We start from the raw sequence: 16,212 nt of genomic DNA, 5'->3' as shown, positions 1-16,212 counted from the left end.
TGGGGACCCTGAGCGGGCACCTGCCCCAAGCCTCTCTCCCAGCTTCTGGTGGCTGCTAGCAATCCTTGGCCTTCTTTGGCTTATGGAGGAGTCACTCTAATGCCTGCCTCTGTCTTCATTAAACATTCTCCTTTCTACTATGTGTGTCTGTGTCCAAGTTTCCCTCTTCTTATAAGGACGCCAGTCATATTGGATTTAGGGCCCATTCTAATCTGATATGACCTCATTTAATTTGATTACATCTGCACAGACTCCATATGCAGAAAAGGTCACACTCACAGGCTCCAGGTGGACACGAATGTTGGGGGGCCACTGTTCAACCCAGTATATCTTTGCTGTGTTGCATCGAATGGACTTTTGGAGTAAATCATTCATAAAGGAAGGGTGGAGGAAGGAAGGGTAGAAGGAAACTCAGTTGTTTTGAGAAGAATGTTCTCTATTACTATATTGTTCTTCTTCTTCTTTTTTTTTTGTGATGGAGTCTTGCTCTGTTGCCCAGGCTGGAGTACAGTGGCATGATCTCAGCTCACTGTAACGTCTGCCTCCAGGGTTCAAGTGATTCTCCTGACTCAGCCTCTCAAGTAGCTGAGATTACAGGCACGCACCACCATGCCTGGCTAATTTATATATATTTTAGTAGAGACGGGCTTTCACCATGTTGGCCAAGCTGGTGTCGACCTCTTGAGGTCACGTGATCCACCTGCCTCGGCCTTCCGAAGTACTGGGATTATAGGCGTGAAATACTGTGCTGGCCTATTGTTCTTATTTTCTCATCTAAAATTAGGGCACCCTGCTGACATCAGGACAGTCTTAGAAAACTCAGGACTTAAGAGTGAGCACAGGATGGCACTTAGTGTGATGACATTGGGCTGTTCAGGAGACACGTTCACCTTCTGTTCTGTGCCATCCTGGCGTTGGGGCACACCCCCGACTCCCGACCCCCAAAGGCCCAGTTCCAGGTCAAAAGCTGTCTCTTGGTGCATGTTGTCAGCCCGGTGCAGGCTCTGAGTTCTGTAAGTGTGAGTGAACGGGGAACTCTGACTGTCATTGGTGCTGTGGGGGAAGAGAGCAGTGTATCAGCACGTGGACTCAGCCGTGGGGAAACCACCATGGTGTGGAGGGCCTGGAAGTTTGTGCGTAGTCCTTGATTGCCCTGATGGTTAAAACCACCTGCTTCCCTACTTTTTTTCACATGATGTTCTGTGCATTCCTGCACAAATTAAATATTCTAGAGGGTAGTTCTCCCTTATCTGTGGTTTTGCTTTTAGTGGTTACAGTTATTCATGGTCAACTGAGGTCTGAAAATATTAAATGGGAAATTCCAGAAATAAACACTTCGTAAGTTTTAAATTGTGCACTGTTGCAAGTAGCATGATGGAATGTAACATCCCACCTTTTCCTGCCCAGGACATAAATCATCCCTTTATTGAGATAACGGGATCTGCTGTAGCCCCCATACTCCATTATTTGACTCTATTACATTTTCTTTCCACATCTTCCTACTGTCTGGTATTTGGGTTAGTCTTGCTATTATAAATAATGCTCTTTGAGCATCATTGACTATAAATTTGTGTCTGCAGAAACTATTATTTGTTAAATATTGACTATTGATGGATCAGGTACCAGGCTAGGCACGTCACACATCTTATTTAATCCTTACCACAAACTGTGTGGAAGTTATCCCGTTTTACAGAGGAGAAAACTGAGGCATAAGGGTCTTGGGTTCTGTTACCTTCTGCATTTGGTTCCTGAAGCAGTTCCCTGGGAAGTGGCTATAGTTGCCAGATGGAGACCTGAATGGCTTCTACAGATGTGGAGACGGCGACCAATACTAGGGGATTTCTGAAGCTTTAGGGCAATGGCTTGTTGATTTCTCATTTAAGGTCTCATTTTTATCACTACACTGTACATGAGATAAGGATAGGGACCTTATCTCATGTACAGTATAGTGATAAAAAAGCGTCACTAGCCAAGGCTGGCTCCTGCCCACTTGTCATGGATGCAGGAGCCGCTGAGGTCTTCCCTGTTCTCTGCCCTGCCCTTAGGTGGCTGTGCTGTCCTGAAGTCATGTGGCTGTCAGACCTCGGGTGCCATCCTGCATCCTGCATTGCAGCTGCCATCCTACTCCATGATGAATAAGGATAGGCCTGTGAAAGGCCTAATCAACTCATTGGGAAGTTGCATGTTGCCAAATTAATGAGCTAAGGGTCAGACATGATTGATCATTAATTTGGCAACATGCAACTTCCCAGTGAGTGATTAGGCCCTTCACAGGCCTATCCTTATTCATCATGGAGTAGGATGGCAGCTGCAACAAACCATTTCCTAGGGCTGTCATCTCAGCAGGAGTTGTGGTCATAGACGAGTCTACACTGGCTAGGGAAAGCTTTCTGGGATGGGTAGATTTAAAACTGTCTCCTGGATTTCTCAAAGAACTAAAAATAGAACTGCCATTCAACCCAGCAATTCCATTCCTGGGTATATAGAAAAGAAATCATTCTAGCAAAAGATACCTGTACTTTTATGTTAATTGCAACATTGTTCACAATAGCAAAGATACGGGCTTAACCTAGGTCCTCATCAGCAGTGGACTGGAAAAAGAAAATATGGTATATATACACTATGGAATACTACGCAGCCATAAAAAGAATGAAATCATTCACAATAACAAGCATGGAGCTGGAGGCCATTATCTTAAATGAATTAACACAGAATCAGAAAACCAAATACTAGCACATGTTCTCACTTATAAGAAGGAGCTAAACACTGAGTACACATGGACATGAAGATGGGAACAAGAAACTGAGGATTCCAGAAGGGGAGAGAGAGGAAGTAGAAGTGGGGCAAGGGTTGAAAAACTACTTGTTGGGTACTATGTTCACTACTTGGACAGCAGGATCATTAGGAGCCAAAACCCTGGCCAGTATCATGCAATACACCCATATAACAAACCTGCTCATGTACCCCCTGAATTTAAAAGCAAAAACAAAAACAACCTGTAATCCCAGCACTTTGAGAGGCTGAGGTGGGTGGATCACCTGAGGTCAGGAGTTCGAGACCAGCCTGGCCAACATGGTGAAACCCCATCTCTACTAAAAATGCAAAACTTAGCCGGGCGTGGTGGTTGTGCATGCCTGTAATCCCAGCTACTCAGGAGGCTAAGGCAAGAGAATCGCTTAAACCTGGGAGGCGGAGGTTGCAGTGAGCCGAGATCACGCCCCTGCACTCCAGCCTGGGCGACAGAGCCAGACTCCATCTTAAACAAAACAAAACAACACAACCTCCTCCCCACCAACACACACACACACACAGTTATCTTCTGAAGACCAAGAGAGAAGTACTTGGTATCAAGTGGTAAAAAACAAACAGGGCTGAGAGATTTAAGTAGGTTGGAGAAAGGAGTTTTGGGGCACAGGGGTTTTGTACTTCTTAGAGGTCTTGATACTAAAAATGAGGTCATTTTTAGAGTGGGAAGCAAAATGGCCCCATAACGAAGTGTTTGCTCTTCATATGCGCTGAAATGGCAGGAGGTGGAAACTGACAAATACTGAAGATGCTTATTAGTACTTCAGTGGTTTTCAGCACCTTAAATAAATGCCCATGTGACATTAACATTAAGATAGTGGAGTGTTTGCCTTCTGTGGGACTTACTTGTGCTTCTGAAATAGTTCTTCAAGTTAATCAGTTATGGGCTGGGCAGGGCACACTTTCCTCCCCTTCTGCCTTCAAAAGACCCTGTAAGCACCCAGGTGACCCTGCTTTATGGCAGACGCAGCAACTAACATGAAACAACTGGAGAATACACCCAGGTGATGCAAAGCTAGGAAAAAGCAGTTCTCTCTTGTTTTCTTAAAGACAGCGTGGAGGGGAAGGGGTGGCGAGAGGGCGAGTGTCTTTATTCTGGAGTATGGGAGTGTTTTCCTGGTCCGGACTACAAGAGGAAAGCCCGGGTTGGCCACAGGAAACGCAGCATGTGTTGTTGATGCCAACTCGCCAGGGAAGTATTGAACGGGGAAGGAAGTGTGACTTTAGAAGGGGGTTGCATAAAGGAGGCTGGGAAACTGCTTCCTGTGCACCAGGGCCAGCTCAGGGGCTGGAACGGTGCTTGCCAGGCTGTGGGGATCTTGCGGCCCTGGCTGTGTCCCCTTCCACACAGGCTCCCAGTGCAGATGCCAGGTCAGACGGAGGTATGGGGCCCTCTCTGCCTCTTGATGTGAACCCCGGTTTGGCCTGCCTGTGCGAGCCTCATATCCAAAGGCTAAGTAAGGGCCTAGGACTCCAGTTCAAATACAAGTTCTGCCATTCAGTAGCTCTGTGACCTTGGGAAGTTACTTAACCTTATGTGCCTCAGTTTCTTCATCTATAAAATGGGGACCACAGTGGTACCCACGTTCTTGGGACGCTGTGAATCAGGTGAGCTTATCCTCTTAACGTGCTTAGAACGTGCCTAACACTGTTAAGCGCTTAATACTTCTTAGCTATTGCTAGTACCCTCATGGTGGAGGTTATTGACAATATCCTGGCAAGTGGGACACTCCCTTCTGGCCAGCTGGTATCATTTCCAAGGGTTTGCAGGTCTAGACCTGGATCAGGCAGTTACTCACACAGACGCTCCCTTGCTTACCAACAGGTTGTGTTCCAAAGGTGATGAAGTTTGCAGAGTGTGCATCAGGCTTTTTAAAACGAAGCTTTTCTCAAAACAAAGCAGTTTCAGTGTCAGGCGCTCTACGGGGGTGTCCCCAGCAGGTATTTTCTTTCCACCGGACACCTGACCACTCCCTATGATTTGGAAAGATTGGAACTGGCCTGGAAACTATGTTTCCATCTTTGACAAAGCTTTCCTCATCATGCTAGCCACGTTTCAGGCATTCAGGAGCCACCTTGTTGACTGCCCTGATAGGTAACAAGCCAATTGTTGCAAAACGTCTACTGGAGAGTGCTGGTCTACACTCACTGGGTGTTTGCTGGGTGCAGAGTACAAGGCCTGTTTAGGCCTAAGGAGCGTTGGTTTCAGTGGATTAAAGCACATAACAATGAACCGGTGACTTTAGGGCAGTGTGAGATGCGTGCTAACTCACTGTTAGAGGCAGTGAGTTTTCTGACTTCAAGGGAAAGGGGCATATATGTGTCTTGTGCTGGCCAGGCCAGGTGATGTGGAAAAGATGACGTTTGAACAATCTTTCAAGGTATGGCTGGACGTTTCCAAGCTGGGCCTTTCTCCTGAGCTCCAGCCTCGCACAGCTAATAGCGCAGCCACCACCTCTTTTTGGGAATCCCAAAGATCTCCAACTCAGTAGTCCCCAAACCACTCTCAGTATCTCTCCTCAAACATTCCACATCTTCTCTTGCGGAGTGGCACTCCCACGCGTTATAGTCTAAGAAAGGGAAAAAGGTCACACCCAGATGCGTGTAAAGAGGGAGGGGAGGCAGACATTCAGAAAGGAGAGCCTCGCAGATCTCTTTTCTCTGTGAAGCTGGCGGCAGGGAGGGATCTGAAATTGCACCTGTGGAAAACGGGAACAGCACCTGAGGAGAGGAAAGCGGGAAGATCTGCAGAGACTCTGAGAGCTCAGATGAGGCGATCAACCGTCCATCTGTTTTAAGGTGCTCCAGCCTATCACAAATGTTTGCAGTGTGAGCAAACAAGACGGAGGCGTGAGGCCCGTTTGTGGTGGGAAAGTGGTCAGGCCACTGTGTGGGAAGCAGAATGGGGCCAGGGCATGGGCATTCTAGGGAGCAGGGCAGGAGGCCTCTGTAGCTGGAATCCATGTTAACGTTGCTGCCCGTGTTAATATATGGGCCTACATAGTCTGAGTAAGTATAGGCCTCCACTGTGGAATGTGGAAGGGGATTGCAGGGAGGGTGGCCAGGACAGGGATGCTGCAGCAGCTCGGGGCAGAGTGGAGCAGCCCCTGAACAGGCTGCAGTGGGAGCATGGAAGAAGGCCATGGGTAACAGGGATGGTCCAGTGGATGGAGACTGCACCCCTTGGTGGCTGACATGGCAATGGGTGGGGGGGCCAGGGAAGTGGCTGCTGAGCCAGGGAAAGTCAAGAGAGTGTCAGCAGAGAGGTCTGGCTGCTTTGCCATTCGTGTTCTTGCACTGTGTTTCTTATATCTGCCTAGGGAACTGCCTTTTGAGAGTTTGTGGGGGCCTTTCTCAGAAGAGCACACATCTGGGTGAACGTAACACATTGCATGTATTTTCAAGGCTTGATCTCTGGATAAAGATCTGCTGTTCTTGTTAGTCTGCATTGAGAACTGTTCTCTAGAGTGACCACTGGGTCGTCTGCAGAACCAAGAGCCAGTGATAGGCAGGTGACTTTTGTGCACACACACATAGGGGCCCCAAGTCAGTTGGCTTGATTGGGGTTGTGATACAGCCCACATTTCAGGTACCAGAGGAGTTTGTGGTCAGAGACAAGGTAAATTTTAGAAAGTAGCTATGGGAATAGCTTCCAAAAGGATATAGAAAACGCACCTAATAGGAAACTTGTGCATAGAATGGCAAATATGTAAAACTATGATCTGGATGATTTTCAGCCTGGAAAACTAGTTTTGTGGTATTTAAAAGCATTTTAGACTTTTAATTTCATATACATTTATATTTCATTAATGATGAAATCTATTCACCACTGGCCTCCTGTTTTCCCATGACTCAGCTGGAGATGTTTATTAAACATCTGGAATCTGGAAGTCCATTGGGTTAATGGATACTAAATAACAGTGAATTGCTTATCAAAATTACTCTAGGATAATAAAAAAAATCCGGTTCTTATTTCATTAGAGTGGGGTCAGGGACTTATTTTTCCCCCCTGCCTTTTTTTTTTTTTTTTTTTTTTTTAAAGTTTTAAGGTGATAGCGTTGCAAGACAGTTTTGGGCTAGTGGTATGACCAGAACAGAAAAGAATAAAGGTGGGTTATGATGTATTTGGAGAGCAGTCCTGCCCCATCATTCATCCTGAGAAATCTACAGAGTAGGAGAATTCGTGGTTGAATTGCTTAAAACCTTCTGAGGAAGACTGGCTGGAGACTCCCGTTCTTAAATGAATCTATGACTTTCTAAAGTTCAACAAAACTTATAAAAATCAGTTTTGCGTTGGTGCAGATCATATGTACACTGTGAGGCATGCTTTTTACCGTATCTGGCCCTCCATCTAAACGTTAAACGTCTTTCTGATTTCAGGACTGGCAATGGCTGACTTCAGCCTTCAGGGTTCCATCAGAGTCTGGAGAGTGATTTGAAAGTCACAGGCAGAGCAGGATTAAGCATGGCCACATAGGAAGGTCTCAGGCCACCTCTCTAATATACAGGTCCTATTATCTTTGCTCTGAACATGCTATTTTCATGCCATGAAGTTCTCGTCCGTTTTATTTCTACCTCTTAGCACTCAGTACAGCTCTTAGGGTCTGCTTCTCCTTGTTTTCACATATCCTGTTTTCCTGCATTCTACTTCCCACAGCGTCCCCTCCCTGTCTGCACCATCCACGTGCTTACACACACCTGCACACACACCCTCGGGAGGCAGTCCAGCCTACTTCAATGTTTTTATACCCCTTTGACCCCAGGACCAGTGTAATATAATGTGATGTGACATTAAATGGAAGCAAACGTTTTGTAGAACAATGCTTACTTCACTTTGTTTGGGGTGCTCCCTCATTTTCCATTCTATCATATTGTAGATTAAAATTAAATTAAAAGTGCTGATCTTAATGCAATAAACGATCCCATGACCCTCTGATGGGTTGTTAACAGAGACTTGCAAAGCACTGGTCTAGAGGTTTCTGGCATATTCTTTGAAGTCAGACGGATCTAGATTTGAATGTTTGCTTTACCACTTAATGGCTGTAAGTGGAGCTTTGTAAGTAGCTTCATTTCCTCATCTGTAGAATGGAGAGTAGCTACTCTGCCTTATGTAGCTTGTTGGAAGATTAAATGAAATAATGCATGAAAGGCATTTGGGCTGAGGGTCAGGCTCCTAGTAAGGGCTGGAGTGGTATTAGTGATGGGGATGACGATGATGATGTTCAATTTCTAACTCCAGCTTTCTCTCAATTTACATAACTTTCATGGAAATTCTTACTTTTGCTGAAGAAGCACACAGAAGTCATTGTGAGGGACTTGCAAGAAGAACTTGTATTTGGGAAAAGACTGTTGTGTGCCTAGGAAAAATTACTACTAAACACTGCTGTTAGATTCCTATACGTGCGTCATCGCGTGGTTTTTTTTTTTTTTTTTTTTTTTTTTGTACATTTCCATAGCCATTGTCCTGACCTGGAGCAGTAGTTTCTAGCTCCCCTCCTTCCCTCCATTTGGCTCTGTATAGAGTGCTGGATGGCTCATGAAACTAAGCATGGTTTTTCCCAAGTCACGCACTCAGAAGCTGTTAGCCGCCTGCGTAAACAAGCTCAGACTCTAGCTGGGCGTCCGAGACCCTCCTGAGGTTCAAATCCTGGCTCCTAATCTAGAGGCGTGGGTGTCTTGGACATTTTCTTTTCTTTCTGACTTCTTCTTTTTTGTGGGGGCTGCCTTTTTGGTTATGCTTTTCCTCATCTCTAAAATGAGGATAATAGGCTGGGCATGGTGGCTTATGCCTTTAACCTTAGCACTTTGGGAGGTTGAAGTAGGAGGATCGCTTGAGGCCAGGAGTTCGAACCACCTGAGGCAACATAGGTAGTGAAACCCCTGTTTCTACAAAAATATTTTAAAAATTAGGCCAGGCACAGTGGCTCACACCTTTAATCCCAGGACTTTGGGAGGCCAAGGCAGGTGGATCATCAGGTCAGGAGTTCAAAACCAGCCTCACCAACATGGTGAAAACCCGTCTCGACTAAAAATACAAAAACATCAGCCGGATGTGGTGGTGGGTGCCTGTAATCTCAGCTACTCAGGAGGCTGAGGCAGGAGAATTGCTTGAACCCGAGAGGCAGAGGTTGCAGTGAGCCGAGATTGCACCACTATACTCTAGCCTGGGTGACAGAGCGAGACTCCGTCTCAAAACACAAAAACAAAAACAAAAAATTAGCTGGGCATGGTGCATGCACCTGTAGTCCTGGGTACTTGAGAGACTGAGGTGAGAGGATTTCTTGAGCCCAGGAAGTCAAGACTGCAGCGAGCCAGGATTGCACCACTACACTTTCGCGTGGGTGACAGAGTGAGACCCTGTCTCAAAAATAAAATGAAAAAATAAAATGGGGATACTAGTATTTAACTGGTTAGAGCTGTTATGAGAGTTAAAAATGATTGATGTGAAATACCCAGCGCTTGCTTCTCACACACCAGTGACTCTTATATAGAAGACACACATGTTGGTTCATAAGACAGTTGCTCTGCTCACATCAGCAAACACATCTTCAGTCCTGCTTTGGCCGCCGATACCAACCTTTTACCTCCCCTGGCTTGCCTGCCACCTTCTCCCTGCCTAGACAGCACCTCCCCATCCATTAAGGTCTTCCTTTGCCATAAAGCTTTCCCTTACCATAAAGCTTTCTCTTACAAGCCCATTTAACAATGATTTATGTATTCCTTATGAACTAGCTAACTTAGCTGGCAATTAATAATACACTACCTTCTGATCTTTATTGCATAGTCTTTGATTATTATAATTATAGGATTATTAGTTAGCTTTATGTGATTTATCTCTCATATCCTTAGTTAACTTATTTGTTCCTTGAGGGTAGTGATCATATCTCACCCATCTTTGAATCCCCCACAGCACTCAGCACAGTTCCTTGTGACAATGTGTGTTTAATGAATTTTTGCTGATCCACTGGGTGACTGGGTACCAAGAAAAGGCGTTCCATGGCCGGGCACGGTGGCTCACGCCTGTAATCCCAGCACTTTGGGAGGCCAAAGTGGGCAGATCACGAGGTCAAGAGATTGAGATCATCCTGGCCGACATGATGAAACCCTGTCTCTACTAAAAATACAAAAATTAGCTGGATATGGTGGTGGGCACCTGTAGTCCCAGCTACTCTGGAGGCTGAGGCAGGAGAATAGCTTGAACCCGGGAGGCAGAGGTTTCAGTGAGCTGAGATCGAGCCACTGTACTCCAGCCTGGCGACAGAGTGAGACTCTGTCTCAAAAAAAAAAAAAAAAAAAAAAAAAAAGAAAAAGAAAAAAAAAGAAAAAGAAAAGCTCCAGAGATAACATGAATCCTCGGATAATGTTATGTTCCTCAAGATTTGATTTATATTTGCTTTTGGTAGTTCCAGGTCATTTTCATTTGATCAGGGATTGAGATGATTCAAAACTGGGTTTCGCCTTTGATATTAGTTTATTTCTACTTAGTTGTATTACTTACCAAGCTTGTGGGGGTGTTTCCAGGAACCCCTTTTCCTAGCTGGGTCCTGTCTTCAATTTTTGTCTCCTTAGTCACCTGAGTGTGTCAGACGCTCTGCTCAGTTTCAAAGCCCCGCAGCCTCCTCTTCAGAAATGAGCAGCTGTCCCCGCGCTAGGATTACAGCAGCCCTGAATGTCAGGTTCACCGTCCTGGGGTTCTTTTTCTCCCAGATTTTGCCCCCCTAATTTTTAACTACCTTGTTAGCTCTCTGATGCATGTAAATGGATTTTAAAAATATATTTTGTCCATGTTTCTTAGCTAGTCAGCCTGAGAGTCAGGTCTGAATTACCTATTGCACCATTACCAGAAGCACCACCCCCGTCTCAGCTAAGGAATTTATTACCTTAAGTCCAGCAGGCACATTTAGAAGTCTCTGGAACAGAGAATTAACATGATTAAATGGTATTTTAGGAAGATGACTGTCAGTGGTATGCAAGACAGAGAGGAGTTTGGGAAGTCTCAGTAAGTAGAACAATTAAGAGGTCATCATAACTCAGTGCTTTCTAAAGTAAGATGAAGGCAGAGGTTAGAGTGGATAAGCCTGAGCTTTTCATGTTAGACAGGCCTGAATTTAAATGAGAGTCTTGGCTCTCTACTTACTAGCAGGTGGGAAAGGATAATAAAGTCCCTACGTCCTAGGGTTGTAAGGGTTAAATGACAAAACTTGTAGAAAAGCCTAGGTTTTTTATTTTTAGAAAGGGGCTCTTTCTGCCACCCAGGCTGGAATGCGGTGGTGTGATCATGGCTCACTGCAGCCTTGAACTCCTGGGTTCAAGTGACTGTCCCACCTCAGACTCCCAAGTAGCTGAAACGACAGGAGTATCCCACCATACCTAGCAAGAAAACCCTAGTTTTAATGCCTAGCACATAGTTAAGTGCTCTATAAGTGGTCACCGTTGCTCTTACTATTCCAAGAACCAAAATTCAGTTATTTGGGTGAAAATTTAACTTCATTGTTAATAGCACTAATCATGGCCATAGTACTGTCAACTTCATGGAGGATCAGTCGTGACTTACGAATCACAACGAATAGCTTGCATGCCTTATATAGCAGGCTTGGCACCAGTGATATTCTCAGTACCCACCGTGGGCTGAATTGACTTATGGCCAGATGCCACGGTTTTGAAACCAGTCCCAACCTCAAATCTCAAAGGTGATTTTATAGATTGCCTTTCGTCAGGCTCCAGGGTAGATGCTTCAACTCTTTTACCTACTTTGAAGTACAGGTTGCTCATATATTAGGTTTGTAGGACCATAAAATTTTAGCATTTTACTTCTAAAAACAACCTGATGTACAAGAAGAGAAGCTTACAAAAAAAAATATCAAATTATGATTCATCGTATCATGGATAACCCCAGGAATCATCTGTTTAAAACGTCCCATTTTTCTAGATGATCAAAGTGTGGACAGAAAGATGGAGTGATTAGCCCAAGGACACACACCAGCAATGGCAGAGTCAGGGCCGTGGCACAACTGTCCTGACTTCTGTGCATTTTGTTCTTAGACAAACATAGCCGCTCTGTGTCATCTCCACTGAGTTACCTGCCTGCTCTAACTCGGTTCGAGGTTCACATGGCCTGGCTGTTAGTGCCTGTGGGAGGCTTGCCTTACAGAAAGACCAGCACGTCACCCTGACTTTCAGTAATGGAAGCTGGATGATACCTACCGAGTAAGCATCTTGCTTTCCAGTCCTCAGTCCCCTGACCCTCTGTGCCTGTCATCTCAGTCTTTTAATCTCTGGAAGCATAATTAATCTATTTTTAGTGTCCAACTAAATGATCCGTTTCTGGTGCTAGGCTTGAGGTAGATTCTGCCTTTGCTGTTTTTCACAGAAGTAAAGATGTATGCTCACCCTCTGCTAGTCTAGAGAAACCTATGTCAAATGGCAACCTTTATAACCTCTCGCATGCCAAGCGCACTGGTAATGCACTACCTTCCTAGGGTGGGAGATGAGTCAGGGGAGAAAAAAATCAAGTCACAAAGGAGAAGGGCCTCCATGTGACTGGGTGAGCTTTTCATTGCGTCTCATTGGAGATGTCCTACCAACAAACACACACAAACAAAACCTGAAATAAGTATAGACCTTTTTAAGTTTTTTTTTTTTTACTCTGATAAAATACTTGTTTGATTTTTTTGCCTTTTCTAAAAGTTACTTATAGTTAATAACAGTCCTGATTTAAGATTATGAACTTTTCCAATAAGCTCGAGGTTTGGCAGAGCTGCATCCTAATAGACACACTGCGCAAGTGAGGAGCGGACCCAGCCGGTGGATGACAAGGCCGGCAAGCCGACCAGCGGAGGAGTCTGTCAGAATAGCCAAAATGACCACACGGCAGGAGCATGGGAGATCCAGGCCATTAAGCATGGAAAATAAGGGGACTCTGGAGCTTTGCTTTCAGAGTGTGACCCAAGGACCTAGGGGCTTGTCAGAGATGCAGACCACAGGGGTTGCCTGGAATCCACTGACTTGGGATTCCTGTGTGCATTCAAGTTGGTGAAGCGCTGGTCTGGATTTGACAGTCAGCTCTTCCCTTTACTATTGGCCAAACTGACCCTATCATTCTTTTGCTAAAATCCTTCGGTTTCCTCTTTAGTCTTAGGTCATGGTCATGACCAAAATCCTAGGCATGGTCTTCTGGGTGAGCTGGGTCTCTGGGCCCTCCCTGTCACTGACTGCCGTTCCCAGGGGCCACCTTGCCTTGGGGCCTTTGCAGCTCTCCCTTCTGTGTTAGTTGCTCAGGGCTGCCATAACAGATGGTTTTCACACAACAGAAATGTATTCCATCACAATTCTGGAGGCCGGAAGTCTCAGATCGAGGCATCAGTAGGGCCCTGCTCTGCCTCACGGCTCTCAGGAGAATCCTTCCTTGCCGGTTCCAGCTTCCAGGCATGGCGGGCTGCAGCAGCCTCACTGCAGTCTCTGCCTTTGGCTTCATGTGCCCATCCTCCCTGTGTCTGTGTCTTCACGCGTCATTCTTCTGTGTGTCCGTGTCCACACTTCCCTCTTCTTATGAGGACATTCGGTTCCTGCGAGCTACTGGTCACAATATTTTGTCAGCTGATCATTGTATATAACCTTGTCTTACGTGTTTCTGTTTGAAGATACCCTCTGTAATATTTACTGTTGATTGATTAGCACTGAACTCACAGCACTATTAATGCATGCCTGAGAAAGCTTATCTAATATACATATTTTCCCTGTAAAGCACATCATAGCCTTCTGGTTCTTAGGAACCTGGGAAGGCATTTCAGCACAATGCCTGGGGGCCATTTGAAACAACAAAGTCACCAACAAAAAGCACAAAGATGCAAAAATGTCGCACTCCGTAGCCTGTGAAAAGGACACTTGTTTGCCATAGGAGAGCAAGAGCAGGAAGGCAGAGTGTGGCCTTGTCCAGCTTCAGCTGGGAACACGTGCGTCAGATGACTTGAATTCAGCACACGTCCGCAAGTGACCACAAACGCACCAAGTATTGATTTGGGGGTTGCGGAGATGTTTTAGTGAGTAGGCAAATTCACAGATACAGAATCTGCGAACGGCGTGGATCGAATGTGTCTTCACACACAGGCTTTAGTTTTAAAGACAGAAAGTTGGGTTTTTTGTCTTGGTGCTTTGCTTTACCTGACAATTGACTTTTCAACTACTGTTTCCGTTTCAAACTGATCTTCATTGTCTTTCAGAGAGATTCTCGTCTGTGTGAACTTTGAAAGCCATCACTAACATGAGAACAGGAACCACCGTGGGCTGGTGGGAGCACCTGAGAGGAACCATACCATATGGCTTTTTGAACTATTTCAGATGGGACTTCCCCCCCCACCCCCCGCCCCCTGCCCAACTGGGTTATTTGTGAGAAAGATAATGGAGGAAATGTGATATTATTCTGAGTACTAGCTGGAAGCAGGGCCACTTCCACACTCCGCTCATGTTTCCATATTGCTAGGCTCAGGCTCAGCTGCAGTGCCAGGGAGGAGAACTGGCATCTGTTGCTCTCCACTCGTGACCACTGTACCTACCCCTATCCTGTAACTACTCTTCCCTCTACTTTCTTGACTGCTCTGGATTTAGTGGTTTCCAATCTGTGTCTTGAGGTCTTTTCCAGAGGGAGGATCAGGCTGGGCTGGTGGTCACCACCCTGGCGGGCAGAGCTCTTGCAGGGTAAGCCTCTGAGGGGTCGCCAGTGCACTCGTCTGTGCACAGCTTTCCCCAGCACTCCCCAGACTTTTCTGAAACTCTTTATCATCTTGTAGCCAGGAGTCTTCGTGGAGCATGGTACCGCCCTTCTTTCCAGTGTCCTGTTAGATCGGGAGTTCCTAGACGGTAGGGAATGTCATCTTTCCCCGTTCCTGGAGCATCATTCTCAATACATGATCTTTGAATGAGTGGGTGAACAAATGAATGAATGGAACAAATGAATGAATGAGACCAAGAGCAGCAGTATCTGCAACTCCTTGCGGCCATTCCATGTCCTCGTGAAGTGTCTCTAAGGTTCCTGTTTGTGTCTCAAAGATTGGTGGCTGGAGCCTCCATATGAGTGGATGAGGCCAGCCTCTGACGGCACCCCACCTAGGCTGTCATAGCGATCTTCAGAGCTGGCCTGAGCCTTGTAGTGAGTGTTTCCTGTGGCAACATTTGGGCTTTGTAGGACTAGTAAAAGACCTAGAAGAAGGCGGAGCATGGGAGCTCATGTCTGTAATCTCAGCACTTTGGGAGGCCGAGGTGGGAGAATTGCTTGAGCCCAGGAGTTGAGACCCCATCTCTACAAAAATTTAAAAATAATTAGCTGGGCGTGGTGGCTCACACCTGTGGTCCCAGCTGCTCGGGAGGCTGAGGTGGGAAAATCGCTTGAACCCAGGAGGTTGAGGCTGCAGTGAGCCGTGATCATGCCACTGCACTCCCATCTGGGTGACAGAGTGAGACCCAGCCTCCAGAACAAAAGAAGGTGATGTTCTTGCTATGTAGAACTTAAATTTGGTTAGGAAAAGAGAGTGGAGTGTACACAGCTGAGAAGTATATAGGTAAAGCAAGGGATAAGATGAAAGACTTCACTTAAAACAACTGCCCTAAAGCAATGTTTGATTTTTCAGAGGAGCAGTATAGGATTAGTGAGTATCGTAGGAGCTGGAGGCAGAGGGACTGCTTTAGGCAGGAGTGGTCTCGGAAGCCCCTGTGGAGGAGGAGGCTGGGTCTTAGAGGGCGGATAAGGACCTGCAAGGCCAGGGAATGAAGAGCAGAGGGCATGGGATGAGCACGGAGCAGGAGGTGTCTGCAGTATTCAGTGGGACCGACTGCGGGAGGCGTACAAGGAAAAGGCTGTGGACTCCTGCAGGCCCGGGGTGAGGCCGGGGGGGTCATGGAAGGATGCTTGTAACTCTGGCATGTTCAGGGCACAGGGAATAGAGGAGAGAGGAAGTTCATGGCAAGCTGGAAAGGAGAGTTATTGAGACATCAGCCCAAATGCCAATGAATAGAATTTTCAGAGCTCAGTTTTGGAGGAAATGAACCAAAGAAGGAAGGGACGCATCAGGATTAAGAAGAGGATTACAGTGTCACACTGTCCGTGAGGTCCTATAGAATGGAGGCTTGCACCGGAACCGTCTTTACTTTTGGACCCCAGATTAGAAGTAAATGCAGGCATAGATAGGGTGAAGATGGGTGGGGGGCAGTGTGGAAGGTACTTTGTTAGTGATTCCCCTCTGGATCTATTCCGATGGACAAGGGGAAGTCTATCTTAGAAAGGCATCTGGAAGCAGCGGGGGGCATTGTGTGGGCTGGCGGAGGAATGGCGGTCAGACTAGGAGAATGATTTTCAAAGGGAAAGTAAGTTAAAGGAAAAGGGGGTGATGTCAGGTCAGAGGGGAGGCTGGCATT

At 46.2% G+C, this 16,212-nt stretch overlaps 1 protein-coding gene and 1 non-coding gene across 14 annotated transcripts in view; one reads left to right on the top strand and one right to left on the bottom strand.

Annotated features, from left to right (window-relative positions):
- IRF2 (interferon regulatory factor 2) overlaps positions 1-16,212 on the top strand; it is a 142,295-nt gene that overhangs the window by 84,450 nt on the left and 41,633 nt on the right. The window contains exon 1 of one of the 13 annotated variants that reach the window (XM_078001464.1): positions 13,617-15,965. The gene's annotated coding sequence lies outside the window, so the exon portion shown is untranslated. 13 annotated transcript variants of the gene reach the window in all.
- LOC114678563 (small nucleolar RNA SNORD79) lies at positions 13,986-14,069 on the bottom strand. Its single transcript, XR_003729999.2, has one exon. It is a non-coding gene; the product is annotated as a small nucleolar RNA SNORD79 (small nucleolar RNA).

This window comes from Macaca mulatta, chromosome 5 (genome assembly GCF_049350105.2).
Source record: "Macaca mulatta isolate MMU2019108-1 chromosome 5, T2T-MMU8v2.0, whole genome shotgun sequence".
Taxonomy (NCBI): Eukaryota; Metazoa; Chordata; class Mammalia; order Primates; family Cercopithecidae; genus Macaca; species Macaca mulatta.
This window is presented reverse-complemented; position numbering and strand designations above follow the sequence as displayed.